The 27,128-nt window shown below is 40.4% G+C and overlaps 1 protein-coding gene, 1 long non-coding RNA gene and 1 pseudogene across 10 annotated transcripts in view; 2 read left to right on the top strand and 1 right to left on the bottom strand.

The window, feature by feature from the left end:
• VAC14 (VAC14 component of PIKFYVE complex) overlaps positions 1–27,128 on the top strand; it is a 206,075-nt gene that overhangs the window by 75,704 nt on the left and 103,243 nt on the right. The window lies entirely within an intron of this gene.
• LOC125962751 (uncharacterized) overlaps positions 1–27,128 on the bottom strand; it is a 102,676-nt gene that overhangs the window by 60,339 nt on the left and 15,209 nt on the right. The gene's annotated exons all lie outside the window — the stretch shown is intronic.
• LOC125962750 (TBC1 domain family member 14-like) lies at positions 9,556–15,361 on the top strand (annotated as a pseudogene).

Raw genomic sequence — 27,128 nt, 5'->3', positions numbered from 1 at the left:
ACCTCACACAGTTAGAATGGGCATCATCAGAAAATCTGCAAACAATAAATGCTGGAGAGAGTGTGCAGAAAACGGAACCCTCCTGCACTGTTGGTGGGAATGTAAATTGATACAGCCACTATGGAGAACAGTATGGAGGTTCCTTAATAAACTAAAAATAGAACTACCATATGACCCAGCAATCCCAATACTGGGCATATACCCTGAGAAAACTGTAATTCAAAAAGAGTCATGCACCCCAATGTTCACTGCAGCAGTATTTACAAGAGCCAGGTCATGGAAGCAACCTAAATGTCTATTGACAGATGAATGGATAAAGAAGATGTGGTACATATATACAATGGAATATTACTCAGCCATAAAAAGGAACGAAATTGGGTCATTTGTTGAGATGTGGATGAATCTAGAGACTGTCACACAGAGTGAAGTAAGTCAGAAAGAGAAAAATAAGTATATATTAATGCATATATTTGGAACCTAGAAAAATGGTACAGATGAACCGGTTTGCAGGGCAAAAATTGAGACACAGATGTAGAGATCAAACGTATGGACACAAAGTGGGGAAAGTGGTGAGGGGAGGTGGTGGTGGTGTGATGAACTGGGAGATTGAGATTGACATATATATACTAAATGTATAAAATGGATAACTAATAAAAACCTGCTGTATAATAAATTCCGAAACTACTTATAAAACTTAATCACATGAGTATACAAACTCATAAAACACTTCCATCAATTCACCAAATTTCTAACCATTCAGCAAATAGAGCTAAGGGTGGAACAAAAATAGAAAGGGAGACTGTTTCTGCTTTTCATGCAAAACATTTACTTATTTTTCACTGTTAAAGAAAATATGACTTGAGTACAGAATTACACAAATATCGCAGATACGTTGATTGCAGCCTAAATGTCTACCTTTTACAAACTATTTAAGGGCCTCATAGAGTCTAAAGAATGTTACCAATAATAATTATAGTCTTGCATCAAAAAATAAAACTCAACTTTACAGACAACACCAGATGCACTTCATAAACCTTTTCCCTAAAAGTTAAGTTTTAAAAGTAGAAGACTCTGGGCTTCCCTGGTGGCACAGTGGCTAAGAATCTGCCTATCAATGCAGGAGACACAGGTTCGAGCCCTGGTCTGGGAAGATCCCACATGCCACGGAGCACCTAAGCCCGTCCGCCACAACTACTGAGCCTGCGCTCTAGACGCTTCGAGCCACAGCTACTGAAGCCCACGTGCCTAGAGCCCGTCCTCTGAAACAAGAGAAGCCACCGCAATAAGAAGCCCATGTACCGCAACAAAGAGTAGCCCCCACTCGCTGAACTACAGAAAGCCTGCACACAGCAACAAAGACCCAACTCAGCCAAAAATAAATAAATGAATAAATTTATAAAAGAAACCAGGTGGTAGGAACATCAAAAGATTATTATTATTTTTTTAAGTACAAGAATCTAACTCCTTTTAAAGGTGTGAGTTTGGGTGTGGGTATGTGGGTGTGTAGTGGGAGGAAAATGTTAAGAGAAGGAAGTTCCTACTAACAGCTTTCCAAATTTTATTATCAAACAGAATATTGTTTCAGGCAAAGCAGAGAAACAGAGCACCTAACCAACTCCATCACTGAAAACAACTAAAAATGCAAGGTAATATACAAAAACATCTTAAAAGCATCCCAGTTGATAAAAATAGTAAGAAATTATTAATATAAAATCTAAAGGAAACTGGGAAATCAGAGAAGGTAAGTGTAGTGCTAAACCTGCTTTTGCCCTAAGTATATTTGATCAACCATTCTGACCAAAGTTAAAATGTACAGATCTGGTTTGGAATGAAGGATAGAAAACAAACACAAACACCATCTAAGAGTCTAACAAGAGGCTCTCCTCCCATGAAGCTGGGAACTCAACGAGTTAGGCCCACAAAGTAATGGTAATCCAGGAGTCTGGGCTTAAGGGACTGTAAGGAAATCTATCTTGGCGATGAACAAAACAGAAGAAAACATAAAACACAAGTTGTAAACATAACCTAGCAGTCAAATAAATATACACGCCAAATTCACATCACCCAAATGGGTCCAAATAAATAAATAAATATAAAGTTGTATGTGACTGGAAGGGCGGAGTCAAGATGGCAGAGTGGGAGGATGCAGAGTTTGCATCTCCCCACAACTAGGGCACCTACGGAACACTGATGGAGGTCCTCTACGCCTGAGGAGATGGGAGGAACCCCCGAGCTACCCAGTAGGACATGGGGGGACTGAGGGGGGAGGAGAAGTGGAGGCCAGACAGGACCAGTGCCCCTGAGGGGTGGCTGGGAGAGGGGAGGGGTTCCCACATCTGAAGGGACCCTTGGGGGCTTGGAGGATCAGGGGGCAGTGTAGCTAGCGTTTCCCCTGCCCAATCGGCCCCAGGAAGCCTGCTGGGCTCCCAGGCTAGGTCCTCCCCCTGCAATGCCCCTCCAGCTGCACTGGTCCTTGGGGCATAAGAGGGAGAGGTGGGAAGAAGAGGAGAGGTTGAGGTAAAGGGGCCCCCTCTGGGATCAGAGGATCAGGGGAGGCACAGTGGGTGTTTCCACCACACACACACACACACACACACACGGCACACTCGGGTCCTGGAAAGCCTGCTGAGATCCCTTCCTTCGCCCTCCAGGGCTCCCTACAGCCCCATGGGTCGTAGGGGCATGGGTGGGGAGGGGGCAAGAATAGAAAAGGTGAGGTGGAGGGGCCCTCCGGGATCGGAGGATCAGGGGAGACTAGTTTCCCCTGTCCACTCAGGCCCAGGGAGCCTGCTGGGGTCCCAGACCTGGTGCTCTACCCTCCTGGGCCACAGGCACTCCTGGGCCTCTCCTGGGTGGGTTGCCTGGGTGAGGCACTGAGCCTAAGCCCCGCCCCCACCCCAGCCCCACCCCTGGGGCCTTTTCTGGCCCTCTGGATCCTAATAATAGGGCTGCCTCCTACGTAAATCCCACCCCTGCCTAAGCCCCATCACCCACAGCCAAGGCCTTTTCTGGCTTTTTTTTTTTTTTGCTATTGTGATTCTATTTTACCTTTTGGTAAAAGGTTGTTTCATTTATATTTTTATTTTTTCTACCATATCTATTAGTTTTCTAATCTTAGTTTTTACTCTTTATTATTGTTCTGCTCTTTTTTCTTCCCCCCCTACAGAGCTTGCAGGATCTTGGTTCAAGAGCTGGTGTTCAGGCCTACGCTCCTGTGGTGGGAACTCTGAGTCAGAACCACTGGACTAACAGAGAACCATGGACCCCAAGAAATATTCATCGGAGTGAGGTCTCCTGGAGGTCCTCACCTTGGCACCAAGACGTGGCTCTACCTAACAGCCTACAAATTCCAGTGCTGGAAGCCTCAGGCCAAACAGCCAGTAAGACAGGAACACAATCCCACCCATCAAAAAGAAAATGAGATGACAAAAAAATATGTCACAGATGAAAAGGCAAGGTAAAAACCTCCAAGACCAAATAAATGAAGAGGAAATAGGCAAGCTACCTGAAAAAGAATTCAGAGTAATGATAGTAAAGATGATCCAGAATCTTGGAAATAGAATTGTGGCATGGATTGAGAAAATACAAGGAGTGTTTAACAAAGATCTAGAAGAACTAAAGAACAAACAGACAGAGATGAACAACACAATAAATGAAATGAAAAATACACTAGAAGGAATCAGTAACAGAATAACTGAGGCAGAAGAACAAGTAGTGAGCTGGAAGACAGAATGGTGGAAATAACTGGTGCACGACAGAATACAGAAAAAGGAATGAAAAGAAATGAGGACAGTCTCAGAGACCTCTGGGACAACATTAAAGACACCAACAGTTGAATTATAGGGGTCCCAGAAGAAGAAGGGAAAGAGTCTGAGAAAATATTTAAAGAAATTATAGTCGAAAACTTTCCTAACATGGGAAAGGAAATAGCCACCTAAGTCCAGGAAGTGCAGAGTCCCATACAGGATAAACCCAAGGAGAAACACACCGAGACACATATTAATCACACTAACAAAAATTCAATTCAAAGAAAAAATATTAAAAGCAGCAAGGGAAAAGCAACAAATAACATACAAGGGAATCCCCATAAGGTTATCAGCTGATTTTTCAGCAGAAACTCTGCAAGCCAGAAGGGAGTGGCAGGATATACTTAAAGTGATGGAGAAAAACCTACAACCAAGATTACTCTACCCAGCAAGGATCTCATTCAGATTCAACTGAGAAATCAAAAGCTTTACAGACAAGCAAAAGCTAAGAGAATTCAGCACCACCAAACCATATTTACAACAAATGCTAAAGGAACTTCTCTAGGTGGGAAACACAAGAGAAGAAAAAGACCCACAAAAACAAACCCAAAACAATTAAGAAAATGGTGATAGGAACATACATATCAATAATAACCTTGAATGTAAATGGATTAAATGCCCCAACCAAAAGACACAGACTGGCTGAATGGATACAAAAACAAGACCCATATATATGCTGTCTACAACAGATGCACTTCAGACCTAGGGACACATACAGACTGAAAGTGAGGGGATGGAAAAAGATATTCCACACAAATGGAAATCAAAGGAAAGCTGGAGTAGCAATACTCGTATCAGATAAAATACACTTTAAAATAAAGACAGTTACAAGAGATAAGGAACGACACTACATAATGATCACGGGATCAATCCAAGAAGAAGATATAACAATTATAAATATTTATGCACCCAACATAGGAGTACCACAACATATAAGGCAAATGCTAACAATCATAAAAGGAGAAATTGACAGTAACACAATAATAGTACAGGACTTTAACACCCCACTTACACCAATGGACAGATCATCCAAACAGAAAATAAGGAAACACAAGCTTTAAATGACACAATAGACCAGACAGACTTAACTGATATTTATAGGACATCCACCCGAAAGTGGCAGAACACTCTTTCTTCTCAAGTGCACAGAGAACATTCTCCAGGATAGATCACATCTTGGGTCACAAATCAAGCCTCAGTAAATTTAAGAAAACTGAAATCATATCAAGCATCTTTTCTAACCACAATGCTATGAGATTAGAAATAAAGGGAAAAAAACCTGTAAAAAACACAAATACACGGAGGCTAAACAGTGCACTACTAAGTAACCAAGAGATCACTGAAGAAACCAAAGAAGAAACAAAAAAAAAAATACACAGAAACAAATGACAATGAAAACACGATGACCCAAAACCTATGGGATGGAGAAAAAGCGGTTCTAAGAGGGAAGTTTATAGCAATTCATTCTCACCTCAAGAAATAAGAAAAATCTCTAACAATCTAAGCTTACACCTAAAGCAACTAGAGAAAGAAGAACAAAGAAAACCCAAAGTCAGTAGAAGGAAAGAAATCATAAAGATCAGAGCAGAAATAAATGAAAAAGAAATGAAGGAAACAATAGCAAAGATCAATAAAACTGAAAGCTGGTTCTTTGAAAAGATAAACAAAATTGATAAACCTTTAGCCAGACTCATCAAGAAAAAAAGGGAGAGGACATAAACCAATAAAATTAGAAATGAAAAAGGGGAAATCACAACTGACACCACAGAAATACAAAGGACTGTAAGAGACTGCTACAAACAACTATATGCCAATAAAACGGACAACCTCAAAGATATTGACAAATTCTTGGAAAGGTACAATTTTCCAAGACTGAACGAGGAAAAATTAGAATATATAAACAGACATATAGCAAGCAATGAAATTGAAACTGTAATTAAAAATCTTCCAACAAAGTCCAGGCAGATGGCTTCACAGGCGAATTCTATCAAACATTAGAGAAGAGCTAACACCTATCCTTCTCAAACTCTTAGAAAACATTGCAGAGGGCGGAACACTCCCAAATTCGTTCTACGAGGCCACCATCACACTGATACCAAAACCAGACAAAGGTATCACAAAAAAAGAAAATTACAGACCAATATCACTGATGAACATACACGCAAAAATCCTCAACAAAATACTAGCAAACTGAATCCAACAACATATTAAAAGGATTATACACCACGGACCAAGTGGGATTTACCCCAGGAATGCAAGGATTCTTCAATATATGCAAATCAATCAATGTGATACACCACATTAACAAATTAAAGAATAAAAAACATATGATCTCAATAGATGCGGAAAAAGCTTTTGACAAAATTCAACCCCCATTTATGATAAAAACTCTCCAGAACATGGGCACAGCGGGAACCTACCTCAACATAATAAAGGCCATATATGACAAACCCACAGCAAACTTCATTCTCAATGGTGAAAAACTGAAAGGAAATCTTAGAGGAAATCTCTAAGATCAGGAACAAGACAAGGATGTCCACTCTCGCCACTCTTATTCAACAGTTTTGGAAGTCCTAGCCATGGCAATTAGAGAAGAAAAAGAAATAAAAGGAATACAAATTGGAAAAGAAGTAAAACTGTCACTGTTTGCTGATGGCATGATACTATAGCTAGGAAATCCTAAAGATGCCACCAGAAAACGATGAGAACAAATCAATGAATTTGGTAAGGTTGTAGGGTGCAAAATTAACGCGCAGAAATCTCTTGCATTCCTATACGCTAAGAGAAATTAAGGAAACAATCCCATTTACCATCGTAACAAAAAGAATAAAATACCTAGGAATAAACCTACCTAAGGATGCAAAAGACCTGTACTCAGAAACTATAAAACCCTGAAGAAAGATATCAAAGGTGACACAAACAGATGGAGAAACAGAACATGTTCTTGGATTGGAAAAATCAATATTGTGAAAATGACTATACTACCCAAAGCAATCTACAAGGTCAGTGCAATCCCTATCAAATTACCAATGGCATTCTTCACAGAATTAGAACAAAAATTTTTACAATTTGTATGGAAACAAAAAAGACCTGAATAGCCAAAGCAATCTTGAGAAAGAAAAATGGAGCTGGAGGAATCAGGCTCCCAGACTTCAGACTATACTACAAAGCTACAGTAATCAAGACAGTATGGTACTGGCACAAAAACAGAAATATATGGAACTTCCCTGGTGGTGCAGTGGGTAAGAATCCGCCTGCCAATGCAGGGGACACGGGTTTGATCCCTAGTCCAAGAAGATCCCCCATGCCACAGAGCAACTAAGCCTATGCGCCACAGCTACTGAGCCTGCACTCTAGAGACCGTGAACCAGTCTCTACTACTGAGCCCGTGCGCCACAACTACTGAAGCCCACGAGCTCTCAGCCCGCGTGTCGCAACTACTGAGCCCACATGCCTAAAACCTGTGCTCTGCAACAAGAGAAGCCACCACAATGAGAAGCCCGCACACCACAATGAAGGGTAGCCCCGCTCGCCACAACTAGAGAAACCCACACACAGCAACAAAGACCCAACACAGCCAAAAATAATAAAATTATTTTTTTAAAAAACGGAAATATAGGTCAATGGTACAAGAGAAAGCCCAGAGATAAACCCATGCACCTATCGTCACCTCATTTATGGCAAAGGAGGCAAGAACATACAGTGGAGAAAGGACAGTCTCTTCAATAGGTATTTCTGGAAAAACTGGACAGCTACATGTAAAAGAATGAAATTAGAACACCCCCTAATACCACACACAGAAATAAACTCAAAATGGATTAAAGACCTAAATGTAAGACCAAACACTGTAAAACTTAGAGGAAAACACAGGAAGAACACTCTTTGACATAAATTACAGCAAGATCTTTTTTGACCACCTCCTAGAGTAATGAAAATAAAAACAAAGTAAACAAATGGGACCCAATAAAACTTAAAAGCTTCTGCACAGCAAAGGAAACCATAAAGAAGACGGAAAGACAACCCTCAGAATGGGAGAAAATATTTGCAAACGATGCTACAGACAACGAATTAATCTCCAAAATATACAAACAGTTCATGCAGCTCAATATCAAGAAAACAAACAACCCAATTAAAAAATGGGTGTAAGACCTAAATAGACATTTCACCAAAGAAGAGATACAGATGGCCAAGAGGCACATGAAAAGATGCTCAACATCACTAATTATTAGAGAAATGCAAATCAAAACTGCAATGAGGTATCACCTCACAGCAGTCAGAATGGCCATCATCAAAAAATCTACAAACAATAAATGCTGGAGAGGGTGTGGAGTAAAGGGAACCCTCCTGCAGTATTGGTGGGAATGTAAATTGATACAGCCACTATGGAGAACAGTATTGGAGGTTCCTTAAAAAACTAAAAATAGAACTACCATATGACCCAGCAATCCCACTGCTGGGCATATACCCTGAGAAAACCATAATTCAAAAAGAGTCATGTACCAAAATGTTCATTGCAGCTCTATTTACAATAGCCTGGAGATGGAAACAACCTAAGTGTCCATCATCAGATGAATGGATAAAGAAGATGTGGTACATATATACAATGGAATATTACTCAGCCATAAAAAGGAACGAAATTGGGTCATTTGTAGAGATGTTGATGGACCTAGAGTCTATCATACAGAGTGAAGTAAGCCAGAAAGTGAAAAACAAATATCATATATTAACGCATGTATGTGGAACCTAGAAAAATGGTACAGATGAACCTATTTGCAGGGCAGGAATAGAGAGGTAGACGTAGACATAGAGAACAGACATGTGGAAACGGGGTGGGAAGGGGATGGTCAGTTGAATTGGGAGATTAGGATCGGCATATATACACTACCATGCGTAAAATAGATAGCTAGTGGGAACAAGCTATAAAGCACAGGAAGCGCAGCCCAGTGCTCTCTGACGACCTAGTTGGGTGGGATGGGGTGGGAAGAGGAAGGTCAAAGAGGGAGGGAATATAGGTATACATATAGCTGATTCACTGCATTGTACAGCAGAAACTAACACAACATTGTAAAGCAATTATACTCCAATAAAAAAAATTTTTTTTTAGTTGTATGCGACTAGTCACACTGAAAAATTCAGATTGCAATGAACACAAATGTTATCTGGTGGAACAAACTATGCATAATGGAAGAAACTAGCAAAAACAAACCTACGAGTTCATTTTTTGGAATTATCAAACACAGATTATATAGTAACCATGTTTAATATGTTTAAAATAATTTTTAAAGTGTAAAAATAAATCCACAGAACAGAAAATTTAAACTCATGATGTAAAATGTTCACAAGACATTTATATGAAGTAAATATACAGTAGCTGAAAAAAATTTTTTTCTTGGTTTCTTGGTACTACAGGTTTTTTTTTTTTTTTTTGCGGTACGCGGGCCTCTCACTGCTGTGGCCTCTCCCGTTGCGGAGCACAGCCTTTGGACGCGCAGGCTCAGCGGCCGTGGCTCACGGGCCCAGCCGCTCCGCGGCATGTGGGATCCTCCCGGACCGGGGCACAAACCCGTGTCCCTCGCATCAGCAGGTGGACTCTCAACCACTGTGCCACCAGGGAAGCCCACTACAGGTCTTTTTTTAATTGAAGTATAGTCGATATACAATATTGCGTTAGTTTCACAGCAAAGTGATTCAGTTATATATATATATATATTCTTTACATATATATATTCTTTACATATATATATATTCTTTTTCAGATTCTTTTCCATTATAGGTTGTTATAAGACATTGAATATAGTTCCCTTACTCTACAGTAGTTCCTTGTTTATCTGTTTTATATATAGCAGCATGTATCTGTTAATCCCGAACTCCTAATTTATCCCTCTTCCCACTTTCCCACTTGATAACCATAAGTTTGTTTTCTGTCTGTGAGTCTGTTTCTCTTTTGTAAATAAGCTCATTTGTATCACTTTTTAAGATTCCACATATAAGTGATATCATATGCTATTTGTCTTTCTCTGACTCACTTCGCGCTAGTGTGATATCTTTACATCCATCCATGTTGCTGTAAATGGCATTATTTCGTGTTTTTATGGCTGAGTAATATTCCATTGTACATATATACCACATCTTCCTTATCCATTCATCTGTTGATGGATACTTAGGTTGCTTCCACGTATTGGCTATTGTAAATAGTACTGCAATGAATACTGTGGTGCATGTATCTTTTCTAAGTATGGTTTTCTCCGGATATATGCCCCAGGAGTGGGATTGCTGGATCATATGGTAGCTCTATTTTTAGTTTTTCAAGGAACTTCCATACTGTTCTCCATAGTGGCTTCACCAATTTACATTCCCACCAACAGTGTAGGAGGGTTCCCTTTTCCCTACATCCTCTCCAGTATTCATTCTTTGTAGATTTTTTGATGATGGCCATTCTGGCAGGTGTGAGGTGATAGACTCCTCACTGTAGTTCTGATTTGCATTTTCTAATAATTAGCAATTTTGAGCATTTTTCATATGCCTGTTGGCCATCTGTATGTATTCTTTGGAGAAATGTCTGTTTAGGTCTTCTGCCCATTTTTCGATTGGGTTGTTTGTTTTTTTGTTATTGAGCTGTATGAGCTGTTTGTATATTTTGGAAATTAAGCCCTTGTCAGTTGCTTCGTTTGCAAATATGGTGTCATGTGGGATCTTAGTTTCCCAACCAGGGCACGCCCCCTGCATTGGAAGCATGGATTCTTAACCACTGGAATGCCAGGGAAATCCCTGAAAATGTTTTATATCTTGATCTGGATATATATATATATATATATACACACACACACGCTCTGTGGCATATAGGATCTTACCAGGCCAGGACTCGAACCCGTGTCCCCTGCATTTGCAGGCAGATTCTTAACCACTGCGCCACCAGGGAAGCTCCATTCTAACTTTTAAATCTCAAATATAACTCAATCAAATTCAATAGAGCAAAACAAATCTAGAATTTTAAACGATTAACTATACCATAGTTCTGTGTAAAATTCATAGATGATCAAAAGTAGACAGATTTAAAATCCTCTCCCCAGTATTTTCAGTGTACTTACAAAATGTCCATCACATTGAATGAAACACCATAAAACCAACTGCATTACACCTTTCATTTGCCCTGTGTGTATAATTAAATTCAATAAAATATAAAACTACAATGAAATCCTTCTACAACATTAGCAGGTCACCCTCAAACAACTTGACCTACACATGACTTGTCTAGCCAAGACGACCTATCTTTCACAAATCAATCCTCCCCTCTTCTCTCCCCATAATACTTCATAAGCAGCAACAACTAGGGAGAAAAAAAAATATCTAGTAATAAAGAATCAGAAGTCCCTGCTATACATTCAGGAAATTCAAATGAAAACCTGACTGTAATCTTAAATATAACACTATTTATATTCAGGGAAAAGAAAGAAACAAGATACATACCTTTTCTATCAAGAGATATTTCAGACGGCAAAAAGTTTCAGGTGGAAGAGAATATTAGATTATGATTTAAATAGTAATTCCTCGCCCCACCCGGCCACCAGAGCCAAGCCCAAGGTCCCGCCATGGAGCCCCACTCGCTCGCTGACTCGGGCCTGGAGCCGCCGGCCGCACACCTCTGAGCCCCTCGGCGTTCTTGGAATATGAAAACAAGCCTGGACGACCTAGCAGGCCACCCTCACCAAAGCAGAATGTGAGGAAGAATATTGACTTTGAGCCTCTCTCCACCACCACGCTCATCCTGGAAGACAGACCAGCAAATCTCTCAGCAAAGCCAGCTGAAGAAGCTCAGTAACACAGGCAACAGTATGAAGAAATGGTGGTTCCGGCCAAAAAATGAGAGTTGAAAGAAGCCCAGAGAAGGAAAAAGCAGCTGGAAGAAAGATGCAGATTAGAAGAAAGTATTGGAAATGCCGTCCTCACTTGGAATAATGAGATTTTGCCTAACCCGGAAACAATGCGGTACTCTAGGAAAAGTTAGAGATTTATGGTGGCAGGGAATCCCTCCCAGTGTGAGAGGCAAAGTCTGGAGCTTAGCCATTGGCAATGAGTTAAACATCACCCAGGAGCTCTCTGACATCTGTCTTGCCCAAGCCAAGGAGCAGGGGTGGTCCTTTAGTACGGGAGGCTCTGAAGTGGAGAATGAAGATGCTGGTTTTTCAGCAGCAGACAGAGAAGCCAGTCTGCAGTTTATTAAACTAGACATTTCCAGAACATTCCCTAATCTCTGCATTTTCCAGCAAGGTGGCCCTTATCACAACATGTTGCACAGCATTTTGGAAGCTTACACTTGTTACCGACCGGATGTGGGTTATGTTCAGGGAATGGCCTTCATAGCAGCCATGTTGATCTTGAACTTACTGTAGATGCCTTCATTGCTTTTTCCAATCTTTTGAATAAACCCTGTCAAATGGCTTTTTTCCAAGTGGACCACGGCCTTATGTTGACTTATTCTGCTGCGTTTGAGGTATCTGTTGAAGAAAATTTGCCAAAATTATTTGCTCATGGGCTTCCCTGGTGACTTAGTGGTTGAGAATCCGCCTGCCGATGCAGGGGACACGGGTTCGTGCCCCGGTCCGGGAAGATCCCACATGCTGCGGAGCGGCTGGGCCCGTGAGCCATGGCTGCTAAGCCTGCGCGTCCGGAGGCTGTGCTCCGCAACGAGAGAGGCCACAACAGTGAGAGGCCCGCGTACCGCAAAAAAAAAAATTAAAAAAAATAAACAACAAAATTATTTGCTCATTTCAAGAAAAACAACTTAACTCCAAACATCCACCTAATTGATTGGCGACAAAAGGCTTACTTCTAGAAGGTAAAGTCCGAACGTCATCTGAAACAAGGCTCAGTCCCTTAAATAAAGCCGATTTGTCTGCACTGTAGACAAATCTTGGGAGCAAGCCTTTGGGACTCTCGGCGTTTGTTGCTTCTGTCCCAAACCCTGAGACTGTTCTGACACTGCTGAATTCTCGCTGGGAACAAGGTTTTGGAGGTGAGAGCTCATAGCTGAAGCCACAAGTGCTGGTGTCACTGTGGAATAGTACACACATCAGGCCATGAAGTGGCTGCTGGCGGGGGTGCTGGGCTGGCCTGTCTAGCTGTGCCAGGCAGGAGTGTTTGGGGCCTGCCTTAAAGGCCACCTTAATTTAACCAAAAAATGATTTCTCCACAACATGAACACTCAACTCTTGCATAGGCTGTCCCTCTGCACCCCTGTTGGTGCACCTGTGCTGTAATTTGACTGTGAACCCTGACCTCGCAGACTCCCAGGCCTGGGGCCCGTGACCCCTGGGGAGGGGGTGTTAGGAGAGGATCACATGGGACCAGAGTCTTCAGCTTCTACCTTATCTATTTTAGGCCCCCAAGTTAGATTCTTATGATTCCAGGCTAAAGGGAAGTTTGGAAAACACTGTCCTAGAATAGTCTTTTAAACTTTTTTCACCCTGACTTGCAAAAGGAAATACATTTTATGTTGTGACCCCCCTGCAAAAAAAATAGTAATTCCTCATTTCATTTTAAAGGATACAAACCATTACATGTTATATGGTGACGAGATTTAACTACTCACTATTCACCGAGTAAAATTTGACTCATCTAGATCCAGCACCTATAAAATATATTAAAAACTGACATGATGTGACATGATGTGCATATATTACTTTCCCTGGTCATTTAATTGAGCTCTTGTCCTCCTGTTCTACAGGCAAGGAATTTCTTCCAGTTCTCACAACACTACCTTACAAATTTAGGTTACTGCTCACAAAAGGACAATGGACATCATTGAAAATCTCAGAGTAAAAAGCTCTGAAAACACTTTCCTCCACAAAAGCAATGAGAACACTAGCAAAAACTGTCAAAATCAACTTTCTCAAAATGCTAGAAATTAACCAAAGACTTGCAGCCATCTAGGGAATGATTATTCAAGGAAAAGAGCTGAATCTCAGTAAAAACAATGAGCTTTGTGGCATTTTAATTTTCCTGTGCTCATCTGCCCATCCCCAGGTACACAGGAATCTTGAAAAACAACAGCCACAACCAAGTCTGGCAGTCCAAGAAGTTGGAGTTCGCAGAGAAGGGTCATTATTGGACACGAAAGACTTCACATGTAAGGCTGTTATTATTGAACTTACTCAGAGCTCACTAGTACAAAAAGTGGTCTCCCCCCCAAGACAATCTACCAAAACCAACCAGAGACAGTTGTTGAACATAACTCTTAAAACTCAACAATAAAAAAAGGAACCCATTAATAGACAGGCAAAAGATCTTAACAGGTATCTCACCAAAGAAAATAAACAGATGGAATAAAAAAGCATATGAGAAGATGCTTAACATGATAATGCATTAGGGAATTGCAAATGAAAACAATTAGAAATCACTATATACCTATAAGAATGCCAAAAATCCAAAACATTAATAACACCAAATGCTGGTGTAGATGTTGAGCAACAGGAACTTTCATTCGTTGCTGGTAGAAATGCAAAATGGCACAGCAACTTTGGAAGATACTTTGGCAGTTTTTCTTTTTACAAAACCAAAATACTCATACCATAAGACCCAGCAATTGTGCTCCTTGATATTTACCCAAAGGAACTGAAAACTCACATCCACACAAAGCTTGCACATGGATGCTCATAGCAGCTTGATTCACAATTGCCAAAACTTGGAAGCAAGCAAGATGCTCTTCAGCAGGTGGACAGATGAATTGTGGTACATCAATACAATGAAATTTTATTCAAGGCTTAAACGAAATGTCTTTTCATAGCATGACAGCTCATGTTGAAACCTTAAATGCATATTACTAAGTGAAAGAAACCAGTGTGAAAAGGCTACATACTATATGATTTCAACCATATGATATTCTGCAGAGGTAAAACTATGAAGACAATAAAAAGATCAGAAGTTGCCAGAGGTTGGGGGATGGGGTGAGAGGGATGAATCAACAGAGCACAGAGGATTTTTAGGGCCGTGAAACTATTCTGTATGATACTAAAATGGTGAATATATGTCATTGTCCTTGTGTCAAAACCCATGAAATACAAAACGCCAAGAGTGAACACCAGGACTTCCCTGGCAGTACAATGGTTAAGACTTCACTTTCCAATGCAGGGGGTGTGGATTTGATCCCTGGTCAGGAAGCTAAGATCCCACATGCCTCCTGGCCAAAAAACCAAAACATAAAATAGAACAATATAGTAACAAATTCAATAAAGACTTTAAAAACGGTCCACATCAAAAATAACTTAAAAAAAAAAAGAGTGGACACAAACTGTAAACTATGGACTTTGAGTGATAATGATGCGTCAATGTAGGTTCATCAATCAAAGCAAATGTACGCTGGGTGCAGGATGTTGACAGTGAGGAGGCTGTGCATATGTGGAAACACAGGGTATATGGGAACTCTGTATGTTCCACTCAGTTAATAATACCAAACAATTAAGGAAGAAGTAGCATTAACTCCTCACAGACTTTTTTTTTTTTAAATAAAAAGGACGAAACACTTGCCATCTCACTTTATGACACCAACAATACCAAAATCATACAAAGCCACTACAGGGGAAAAGAAAATTAGAGAACCATAATATTCTCCCAAAATTAGCCATAAACATTCTTAACAAAACATAGGAAATCTGACTTGGCAATATAAAAATAATTATAGTAATAATAACACATAATAATGGAGTTTATTCCAGCTATGCAAAGTAGGCTTCACAGATAAAAATCAACGTAATTCTCCATATTAATGGAATAAAGAAGAAAATCATATGATAACCTCAACTGATACAGAAAACCACTCAACAGAATTCAACATCTCTTAGTGATGAAAACTCTCAGCAAAATAGGGAATGAAAGGGAATTTCCTCAACCTGATGAAGAACAACTATGAAACAGCTGTAGTTTTCATCATACTTAATGGAGATAGACTGAACATTTTATCGCCAAGACCAGGAATAAGGCAAAGATGTACCGTCACTTCTATTAAACATCATATTGAAGGTCCAAGATGATGCAATAAAGGTAGATAAATAGATAGATAAAAGACATATATATTGGAAAGAAAGAAGTAAAACATCACAGATAAATTTTTTTTTTTCTTTTTTGCGGTACGCATGCCTCTCACTGTTGTGGGCCTCTCCCGTTGCGGAGCACAGGCTCTGCACATGCAGGCTCAGCGGCCATGGCTCACGGGCCTAGCTGCTCCACGGCATGTGGGATCTTCCCGGACCGGGGCACGACCCGTGTCCCCTGCATTGGCAGGCAGACTCTCAACCACTGCGCCACCAGGGAAACCTGAAAGCATTCTTAAATACTAGCAATTAGCAAAAAATTAAAGGAAAACAAAATTTGCAATATTATCAAGAAAAATGAACTACTCTGGGATGAATTTAACAAAATTTCTGCAAGACCTATACAAGAAAAACTACAAAACACTACTGAGAGAATTTAAAGATGATGCAAACAAATCAAAGATACCACATGACTGAAAAACTCATATTTCTTACTGAGATAATTACCAACTTATTGGTCTAACACAGATTCAGGGTACTCCCAAACAGGTTTTTGTAGAAATTGACAAGTTGATTCTAAAACTTACAAGGGAAAGGGCCAACAATCACCAAGATGTCTTAAAGAAACATAAAAAGCTAAAAGAGTGACACTGAAAGGATCTAGATGGTGGAGTAGAAGGACATGCTTTCACTCCCTCTTGTGAGAACACCACAATCACAACTAACTGCTGAACAATCATCGACAGGAAGACACTGGAACTCACGAAGAAAGATACCCCACATCCAAAGACAAGGAGAAGCCACGTAAGACAGTAGGAGGGGCGCAATCACAATAAAATCAAAACCCGTAACTGATGGCTGTATGACTCACAAACTGGAGAACACTCAGACCACAGAACTCCACCCACTGGAGTGAAGGTCCTGAGCCTCACATCAAGCTGCCCAACCTGAGGGTCCGGCAACAGGAGGAGAAATTCCTAGAGTATCAGACTTTGAAGACTAGTGGGATTTGATTGCAGCACTTTGACAGGACTGGGGGAAACAGAGACTCCACTCTTGGGGGGCACACACAAAGTAGTGTGCGCATTGGGACCCAGGGGAAGGAGTGGTGACTCTATAGGAGACTGAACCACACCTACCTGCTGCTGTTGGAGGGTCTCCTGCAGAGGCAGGGGGTGGCTGTGGCTCACTGTGAGGACAAGGACACTGGCAGCAGAAGTTCTGGAAAGTACTCCTTGGCGTGAGCCCTCCCAGAGTCCACCATTAGCCCCACCAAAGAGCCTGGGTAGGCTCCAGTGTTGGCTCGCTTCAGGCCAAACAACCAACAGGGAGGAAACCCAGCCCCACCCATCAGCAGACAAGAGGATAAAGTTTTACTGAGCTCTGCCCACCAGAGCAACACCCAGCTCTACCCACCACCAGTCCCTCCCACCAGGAAACTTGCACAAGCCTCTTAGATAGCCTCATCCACCAGAGGACAGAGAGCAGAAGCAAGAACTACCATCCTGCAGCCTGTGGAAGGAAAACCACATTCACAGAAAGACAAGATGAAAAGGCAGAGGGCTATGTACCAGATGAAGGAACAAAATAAAACCCCAGAAAAACAACTAAATGAAGTGGAAATAGGTAACCTACCAGAAAAAGTATTCAGAATAATGATAGTGAAGATGATCCAGGACCTTGGAAAAAGAATGGAGGCAAAGATCGAGAAGATGCAAGAAGTGTTTAACAAAGATCTACAAGAATTAAAGAACAAACAAACAGAGATGAACAATACAATAATGAAATGAAAAATACACTAGAAGGAATCAATAGCAGAATAACTGAGGCAGAGAACAGATAAGAGACCTGGAAGACAGGTTGGTGGAATTCACTGCTGTGGAACAGAATAAATAAAAAAGAATGAAAAGAAATGAAGACAGCCTAAGAAACCTCTGGGACAACATTAAAGCCAACAACATTCGCATTATAGGGGTCACAGAAGGAGAAGAGAGAGAAAGGACCCAAGAAAATATTTGAAGAGATTATAGTCGAAAACTTCCCTAACATGGGAAAGGAAATAGACACCCAAGTCCAGGAAGTGCAGAGTCCCATACAGGATAAACACAAGGAGAAACACAACAAGACACATACAAATCAAATTGACAAAAATTAAAGACAAAGAAAAATTATTGAAAGCAGCAAGGGAAAATCGACAAATAACATAGAAGGGAACTCCCATAAGGTTAACAGCTGATTTCTCAGCAGAAAGTCTACAAGCCAGAAGAGAGTGGCATGATATACTTAAAGTGATGAAAGAGAAGAACCTACAACCAAGATTACTCTACCTGGGGGCTTCCCTGGTGGCGCAGTGGTTGAGAGTCCGCCTGCCGATGCAGGGGACCTGGGTTCGTGCCCCGGTCCGGGAAGATCCCACATGCCGCGGAGCGGCTGGGCCCGTGAGCCATGGCCACTGAGCCTGCGCGTCCGGAGCCTGTGCTCCGCAACGGGAGAGGCCACAACAGTGAGAGGCCCGCGTACCACAAAAAAAAAAAAAAAAAAAAGATTACTCTACCTGGCAAGGATCTCATTCAGAGTCAATGGAGAAATCAAAAGCTTTACAGACAAGCAAAAGCTAAGAGAATTCAGCACCACCAAACCAACTCTACAACAAATGTTAAAGGAACTTCTCTAAGTGGCAAACACAAGAGAATAAAAGGACTTACGAAAACAAACCCAAAACAATAAAGAAAATGGTAATAGGAACATACATATCGGTAATTACCTTAAAAGTGAATGGATTCAATGCTCCAACCAAAAGACACAGGCTCAGTGAATGCATAGAAAAACAAGACCCGGGCTTCCCTGGTGGCGCAGGGGTTGAGAGTCCACCTGCCGATGCAGGGGACACAGGTTCATGCCACAGTCCGGGAAGATCCCACATGCCGCAGAGCGGCTGGGCCCATGAGCCATGGCCGCTGAGCCTGCGCGTCTGGAGCCTGTGCTCCGCAACGGGAGAGGCCACAACAGTGAGAGGCCCGCGTATCGCAAAAACAAAAAAAAAAACAAGACCCATATATATGCTGTCTACAAGAGACCCACTTCAGACCTAGGGACACATACAGACTGAAAGTGAGGGGATGAAAAAAATATTCCATGCAAATGGAAATCGAAAGAAGGCTTGAGTAGCAATACTCATATCAAATAAAATAGACTTTAAAATATAGAATGTTATAAGAGACAAGAAAGGACACTAAATAATGATCAGGGATCAATCCAAGAAGAAGATATAACAATTATAAATATATATGCACCCAACATAGGAGCACCTCAATACATAAGGCAACTGCTAACAGCTATAAAAGAGGAAATCGACAGTAACACAATAATAGTGGGAGATTTTAACACCTCACTTACACCAATGGACAGATCATCCAAACAGAAAATTAATAAGGAAACATAGGCTTTCATGACACAATAGACCAGATAAGATGTAATTGATATTTATAGGACATTCCATCCAAAAACAGCAGACTACACTTTTTTCTCAAGTGCGCACAGAATATTCTCCAGGACAGATCACATCTTGGGTCACAAATCAAGCCTCAGTAAATTTAAGAAAATTGAAATCATATCAAGCATCTTTTCTGACCACAATGCTATGAGACTAGAAATCAATTACAGGGAAAAAAACGTAAAAAACACAAACACATGGAGCCTAAACAATACGTTACTAAATAACCAAGAGATCACTGAAGAAATCAAAGAGGAAATCAAAAAATACCTAGAGACAAATGACAATGAAAACACGACGATCCAAAATCTATGGGATGCAGCAAAAGCAGTGCTAAGAGGGAAGTTTATAGCTATACAAGCCCACCTCAAGAAACAAGAAAAATCTCAAATAAACAATCTAACCTTACACCGAAAGCACCTAGAGAAAGAAGAACAAACAAAACCCAAAGTAAGCAGAAGGAAAGAAATCATAAAGATTAGAGCAGAAATAAAAGAAATAGAAATAAAGAAAACAATAGCAAAGATCAATAAAACTAAAAGATGGTTCTTTGAGAAGATAAACAAAATTCATAAACCATTAGCCAGACTCATCAAGAAAAAGAGGGAGGGCTTCCCTGGTGGCGCAGTGGTTGAGAGCCCACCTGCCGATGCAGGGGACATGGGTTCGTGCCCCGGTCCAGGAAGATCCCACATGCCGCAGAGCGGCTGCACCCATGAGCCATGGCCGCTGAGCCTGCGCGTCCGGAGCCTGTGCTCCGCAACGCGAGAGGCCACAACAGTGAGAGGCCCACGTACGGCAAAAAAAAAAAAAAAAAAAAAAAGAAAAAGAGGGAGAGGACTCAAATCAATAAAATTAGAAACGGAAGAGAAGAAGTTACAACAGACACCGCAGAAATACAAAGCACCCTAAGAGATTACTACAAGCAACTCTATGACAATAAAATGGACAACCTGGAAGAAATGGACAAATCCTTAGAAAGGTATAACCTCCCAAGACTGAACAGGAAGAAACAGACTAATGACAAATAATGAAATTGAAACTGTGATTAAAAATCTTCCAACAAACAAAAGTCCAGGACCAGATGGCTTCACAGGTGAATTCTATCAAACATTTACAGAAGAGCTAACACCCATCCTTCTCAAACTCTTCCAAAAAATTTTAGAGGAAGGAACACTCCCAAACTCATTCTATGAGGCCACCATCACCCTGATACCAAAACCAGACAAAGACACTACAGAAAAAGAAAATTACAGACCAATATCACTGATGAATATAGACGCAAAAATCCTCAACAAAATACTAGCAAACAGAATCCAACAACACACTAAAAGGATCATACACCATGATCAAGTGGGATTTATCCCAGGGATGCAGGGATTCTTCAACATACGCAAATCAATCAATGTGATACACCGTATTAACAAACTGAAGAATTAAAAACCATATGATCATCTCAATAGATGCAGAAAAAACTTTTGACAAAATTCAACCCCCATTTATTATAAAAACTCTCCAGAAAGTGGGCATAGAGGGAACCTACCTCAACATAGCGCGTCCGGAGCATGTGCTCCACAATGGGAGAGGCCACAGCAGTGAGAGGCCCGCGTACCGCAAAAAAAAAAATGCACAGAAATCTCTTGCATTCCTATACATTAATGAAGAAAAATCTGAAAGAGAAATTAAGAAAACACTGCCATTTACCATTGCAACAAAAAGAATAAAATACCTAGGAATAAACCTACCTATGGAGACAAAAGACCTGTATGCAGAAAACTATAAGACTCTGTTCAAAGAAATTAAAGATGATACCAACAGATGGAGAGATATACCATGTTCTTGGATTGGAAGACTCAATATTGTGAAAATGACTATACTACCCAAAGCAATCTACAGATTAAATGCAATCCCTATCAAATTACCAATGGCATTATTTACATAATTAGAACAAAAAATCTTAAAATTTGTATGGAGACACAAAAGACCCCAAATAGCCAAAGCAGTCTTGAGGGAAAAAAACGAAGCTGGAGGAATCAGACTGCCTGACTTCAGGCTCTACTACAAAGATACAGTAATCAAGACAATACGGTACTGACACAAAAACAGAAACATAGATCAACAGAAAAGGATAGAAAGCCCAGAGATAGACCCATGCACCTGTGGTCAACTAATCTATGACAAAGGAGGCAAGGATATACAATGGAGAAAAGACAGTCTCTTCAATAAGTGGTGCTGGGAAAACTGGACAGCTACATGTAAAAGAATGAAATTAGAACACTCCCTAACACCATACATAAAAATAAACTCAAAATGAATTACAGACCTAAATGTTAGACTGGACACAATAAAACTCTAAGAGAAGACCATAGGAAAACCACTCTTTGACATAAATCACAGCAAGATCTTTTTTGATCCACCTCCTAGAGTAATGGAAATAAAACCAAGAATAAACGGGACCTAATGAAACTTAAAAGCTTTTGCAAAGCAAAGGAAACTACAGACAAGACGAAAAGACAACCCTCAGAATGGGAGAAAATATTTGCAAATGAATCAACGGACAAAGGATTAATCTCCAAAATATATAAACAGCTCATGCAGCTCAATATTAAAAAAACAAACAACCCAATCAAAAAATGGGCAGAAGACCTAAATAGACATTTCTCCGAACAGGACATACAGATGGCCAAGAAGTACATGAAAAGCTGCTCAACATCACTAATTATTAGAGAAATGCAAATCAAAACTACAATGAGGTCTCACCTCACACCAGTTAGAATGGACATCATCAGGAAATCTACAAACAACAAATGCTGGAGAGGGTGTGGAGAAAAGGGAACCCTCTTGCACTGTTGGTGGGAATGTCAATTGATACAGCCACTGTGGAGAACAGTATGGAGACTCCTTAAAAAACTAAAAATAGAATTACCGTGTGACCCAGCAATCCTACTACTGGGCATATACCCAGAGAAAACCATAATTCAAAAAGACACATGCACCCTAGTGTTCATTGCAGCACTATTTACAATAGCCAAGTCATGGAAGCAACCTAAATGCCCATCAACAGACAAATAGATAAAGAAGATGTGGTGCATATATACAATGGAATATTACTCAGCCATAAAAAGGAATGAAATTGGGTCATTTGTATAGACGTGGATGAATCTAGAGACTGTCATACAGAGTGAAGTAAGTCAGAAAGAGAAAAACAAATATATATTAACGCATATATGTGGAACCTAGAAAAATGGTACAGATGAACCGGTTTGCAGGGCAAAAATTGAGACACAGATGTAGAGAACAGATGTATGAACACCAAGGGGGGAAAGCAGTGGCGGGTGGGAGTGGTGGTGTGATGAACTGGGAGACAGGGATTGACATGTATACACTGATGTGTATAAAATGGATGACTAATAATAAATAAAAGAGGGACACTACTAGATATTAAGTATTACAGACTTAGAGAATTATTATACCTAATTTCAAAACAGTATATGGCAGCAGCATAAGGGATAGCCATATAAATCAGCAGAATAGTGAGTCCAGGAATAGAATAATGCACATTAGGTTGATTGATTCTCAAGAAAGGTGCCGAGGTATTTCGGAACTTCCTTCAGCATTCCTTATAGTGAAGACCTGCAGGCAGAAAATTCTCTAAGTTTTTACTTATCTAAAACATGCTTTATTTGGGGACTTCGCTGGTGGTCCAGTGGTTAAGACTCTGCGCTTACCCTGCAGGGGGCACGGGTTCAATCCCTGGTCAGGGAACTAAGATCCCATATGCTATGTGGCACAGCCAAAAAAATAAATAAAGCATGCTTTATTTGACCTTCATTCTCAAAAGATATTTTTGCTGAAGAGAGAATGAAGGTTTACAAGGGTTTGGTTTGGTTTTTTTTTTTCCTTCTCAATACTTTAAAGACATCATTCCTTTGGTTTCTGGCCTCTGCTGTTTATGAGAAAAATGAATGCCAATTCATACTGTTCTGTTCTATAAGTAATGTGTCATTTTACCCTAGATGCTTTAAATATTTTCTCTTAATCTTGGTTTTCAAACAGTTTGACTACAATCTCAAGCCTTGCTGTCATTTTGTTTGTATTTGCCCTGCTTTTTGTTGCACTCTGTAAATTTATGTCTTTCACCTCATTTAGTAAATTTTCATTGTCTCTTCATATTCTTATTATTGTTTTGCCCCTCTTTTGGCCTCTTATTCTGGCACTCAAATTAGGTGTGTATTAGATATCTTGATATTGTTCCATGTGTCACTGAGGCTCTGTTCACTTTTTTTTTAATTGGAGTATAGTTGATTTACAATGTCATGTTAGTTTCAGGTATACAGCACAGTGATTCAGATTAATATACATACATATATATGTGTATACATTTCTTTTTTAGATTCTTTTCCCTTATACAAAATACTGAGTATAGTTCCCATCTGTTCACTTTTGATTAGTCTTTTTTCTGTTGTCTTCACATTGGATCTATTGGTCTGTCTCCAAGTTCACTAACTCTCCTGTTACGTGAATCTGCTGTTAAGCACATCTACTGATTTGGGGGGTGGGGGGTGCTGTTTTTTTCAACTCTAGAATTCCCCACTTTTTTTTTTTTTAATAAATGTATTTATTTATCTATCTTTGCCTGAGTTGGGTCTTTGTTGCTGAGCGCAGGCTTTCTCTAGTTGCCCTGAGCGGGGGCTACCCTTCATTGTGGTGCGCAGGCTTCTCATTGTGGTGGCTTCTCTTGTTGCGGAGCACGGGTTCTAGGTGCACAGGCTTCAGTAGTTGTGGTGCACAGACTTAACTGCTCCACAGCATGTGGGATCTTCCTAGACCAGGGTTCAAACCTGTGTCCCCTACATTGGCAGGCAGGTTCTTAACCACTGCGCCACCAGGGAAGTCCCACACCACTTCTTAAATATAGTTTCTACTTCTCTGGTGAGATTTCCTATTTCTTAATTTATCACAACAAATTTCCCTTTATATTATTGAGCATACTTCTGATGTCTGCTTTAAAATCCTTATATTCTAGGGACTTCCCTGGCCATCCAGTGGTTAAGACTCCACACTTCCACTGCAGGGGGCACAGGTTCAATCCTTGGGCAGGGAACTAAGATCCCACATGCCACACGGCCAAAAAAAAAGAGGCATAAAAAATCCTTATGTTCTAATTCAATGTCTCAATCGTGTTGAGGTCAGATTTCATTTATTGCCTTTTCTCTTGGACAAAATTCACATTTTCCTGTTTCTTTGTATGTCTAGATTTTTTTCACTATATTTTGGACATTCTGAATGATTTGTAGAGATTCTGAATTATTTTGTGGTTCTCTGAAGAATACTGATATTTCTACTGCAACAAGCAGTTAACTCAGCTGAAGTCAAACACCAAACTGTTTTTCCTTTCATGGGCAACAGTTGAAGTATCTGTTCAGATCTTTTGGATTTACCTGGACTGCCTGAAAACAGTCTCATGAATGCCCAGTTCAGGGGTCAGGTGATGATATGGGTGAGTTTATAAACAAAATTTAGATCTCCCCTTTGTGATTCTGTCATTTCCTTACTCACTTTCCAGCTGCTGAGGTCACCCCAAATCCTGCTCTCGAAAATCCTATTTAAGTTTTAGCTTGGCCTGCATATTGGAGTAATAAATGTGATACACATGGGAAATTCATGCAGTGCCATTCCCCTTTTCCAAACAGATACTCCTCCAGTTTCTGCCTGCTTTTGGTTGCTCTCCATTTTATTCAAGTAGTTAAACTTCCATCTTTTTGACAGATTATAATTGTTACCACAGAAGGGTTGTTCAAAAAGGTGGTACTCCTTCCTTACCAGAATCAATGGTAATTCAGTTGGGAGAGGTAAAAATGGTACTAGAAGAAACGGATATCCATATGGAAAAAGTGAATCTTAACCCTCCCCTCACACAAAAATTAACACAAAATAGGGCTTCCCTGGTGGCGCAGTGGTTGAGAGTCCGCCTGCCGATGCAGGGGACGCGGGTTCGTGCCCCGGTCGGGGAAGATCCCACATGCCATGGAGCGGCTGGGCCCGTGGGCCATGGCCGCTGAGCCTGCGTGTCCAGAGCCTGTGCTCTGCAACGGGAGAGTCCACAACAGTGAGAGGCCCGCGTACCACAAAAAAAAAAAAAATTAACACAAAATAGATCAGAGATCTAAATACAAAAGCTGAAACTATAAATCCCAGAAAGAAAATCTTTGTGACCTTGAGGTAGACAAAGATTTCTTATGACACAAAATGCATCAATCATGAAATTATAAACGGATAAACTGGACTTCATCAAAATTAAAAACTTCTCCTCTAGAACAGACATCATTAAACAATGAAAATGCAAGTCTCAGACTAGAAGATATTCTGAACATGTGTAATTGACCAAGTACTTTTATACAGAATATATAAGGAACTTTTTTTTTTTTGGCGGTACGTGGGCCTCTCACTGCTGTGGCCTCTCCCGTTGCGGAGCACAGGCTCCGGACGCGCAGGCCCAGCAGCCATGGCCCACGGGCCCAGCCACTCAGCGGCATGTGGGATCCTCCCGGACCGGGGCACGAACCCCCGTCCCCTGCATCGGCAGGCGGACTCTCAACCACTACGCCACCAGGGAAGCCCCTAAGGAACTTTTATATCTCAATAAAAAGAAGACAAGCCAGTTCTTAAATTGGCAAAAGATTTGGAAAGACACATCCTGAACACTACCTGAATACCCAATGAACACATAAAAAAATGGTCAATGTCATTAGACACCAGTAAAGTACAAATTAAAACCACAAAGAGATGTAAATATCCACTAGAACAGTTAAAATTCAAATAATTAATAGTTCCAAGTGTTGACAAGGATATGGAGAATTGCAACTCTCATACATTCCTGAAGGGAACATAAAATCATATAAATACTTTGGAAAACAGTTTGACAGTTTCTTATAAAATTGAACAATTACTGTGTGATCCAGCAATTCCAGTTCCTAGATACTTAACCCAAAGATTGCATACAAATGTTCACAGCAGCTTTATTTATAATGGCTTCAAACTGGAAACAATCCAAATGTCAATCAACGTATGAATGGATAAATTATAATATATAAATATAGATACAGAAACACCAGGGAATTCCTTGGTGGTCCAGTGGTTAGGACTCTGCGCTTCCACTGCAGGGGGCACAGGTTCCATCCCTGGGTGGGGAACTAATATCCCGCAACACATGCGGCGCAGCAAAAAAAAAAAAAAAAAAAGAATTTCATTCCATAGAAATACCATAATACTGATGCACACTAAAATAGGAGTTAATGTCAAAAACATAATACTAAGAAACCAGATACAAAACAGTACATACTGTATAATTTCATTTATATGACATTAGAGAAAGTCAAAACAAATCTATAAAGTCAAAAAGCACAATAGTGGTTGCCTAGGGTTGGAGGGGAAGGGATAGAAAATGACTGAAAATGGGACAAGAGAACTTACTGGGGTAAAGGGAGAGAATGGGGAAGAAGCTATATCTGAGAAGAACTGATCAAGAATTTTACAAAACTGGTAAAAATACATCAAGCCATGATTCAACCCTACAAAAGGATAAACAGTATGCATTATAAAAAATATATAAGCCTAGGCACATCATAATAAAACTACTGAAAATCTAAAAGAGAAAGGCTTAAACGGAGTCCAAGAGGTAAGTTCCTTTTAAAGGTGTAGAAGTAAGTCTGATAGCTAACTTGTAAGGAAAAACAGTAGAGACCAGAAGACAATTGGTTTTCCCATCCCTTTGAGGGTGTAATTCCAACTATCAATCCATAA

The sequence above is a fragment of the Orcinus orca genome, chromosome 20 (genome assembly GCF_937001465.1).
Source record: "Orcinus orca chromosome 20, mOrcOrc1.1, whole genome shotgun sequence".
Taxonomy (NCBI): Eukaryota; Metazoa; Chordata; class Mammalia; order Artiodactyla; family Delphinidae; genus Orcinus; species Orcinus orca.
The sequence above is the reverse complement of the archived record's forward strand: the minus strand, read 5'-3'. Positions and strand labels throughout refer to the sequence as shown.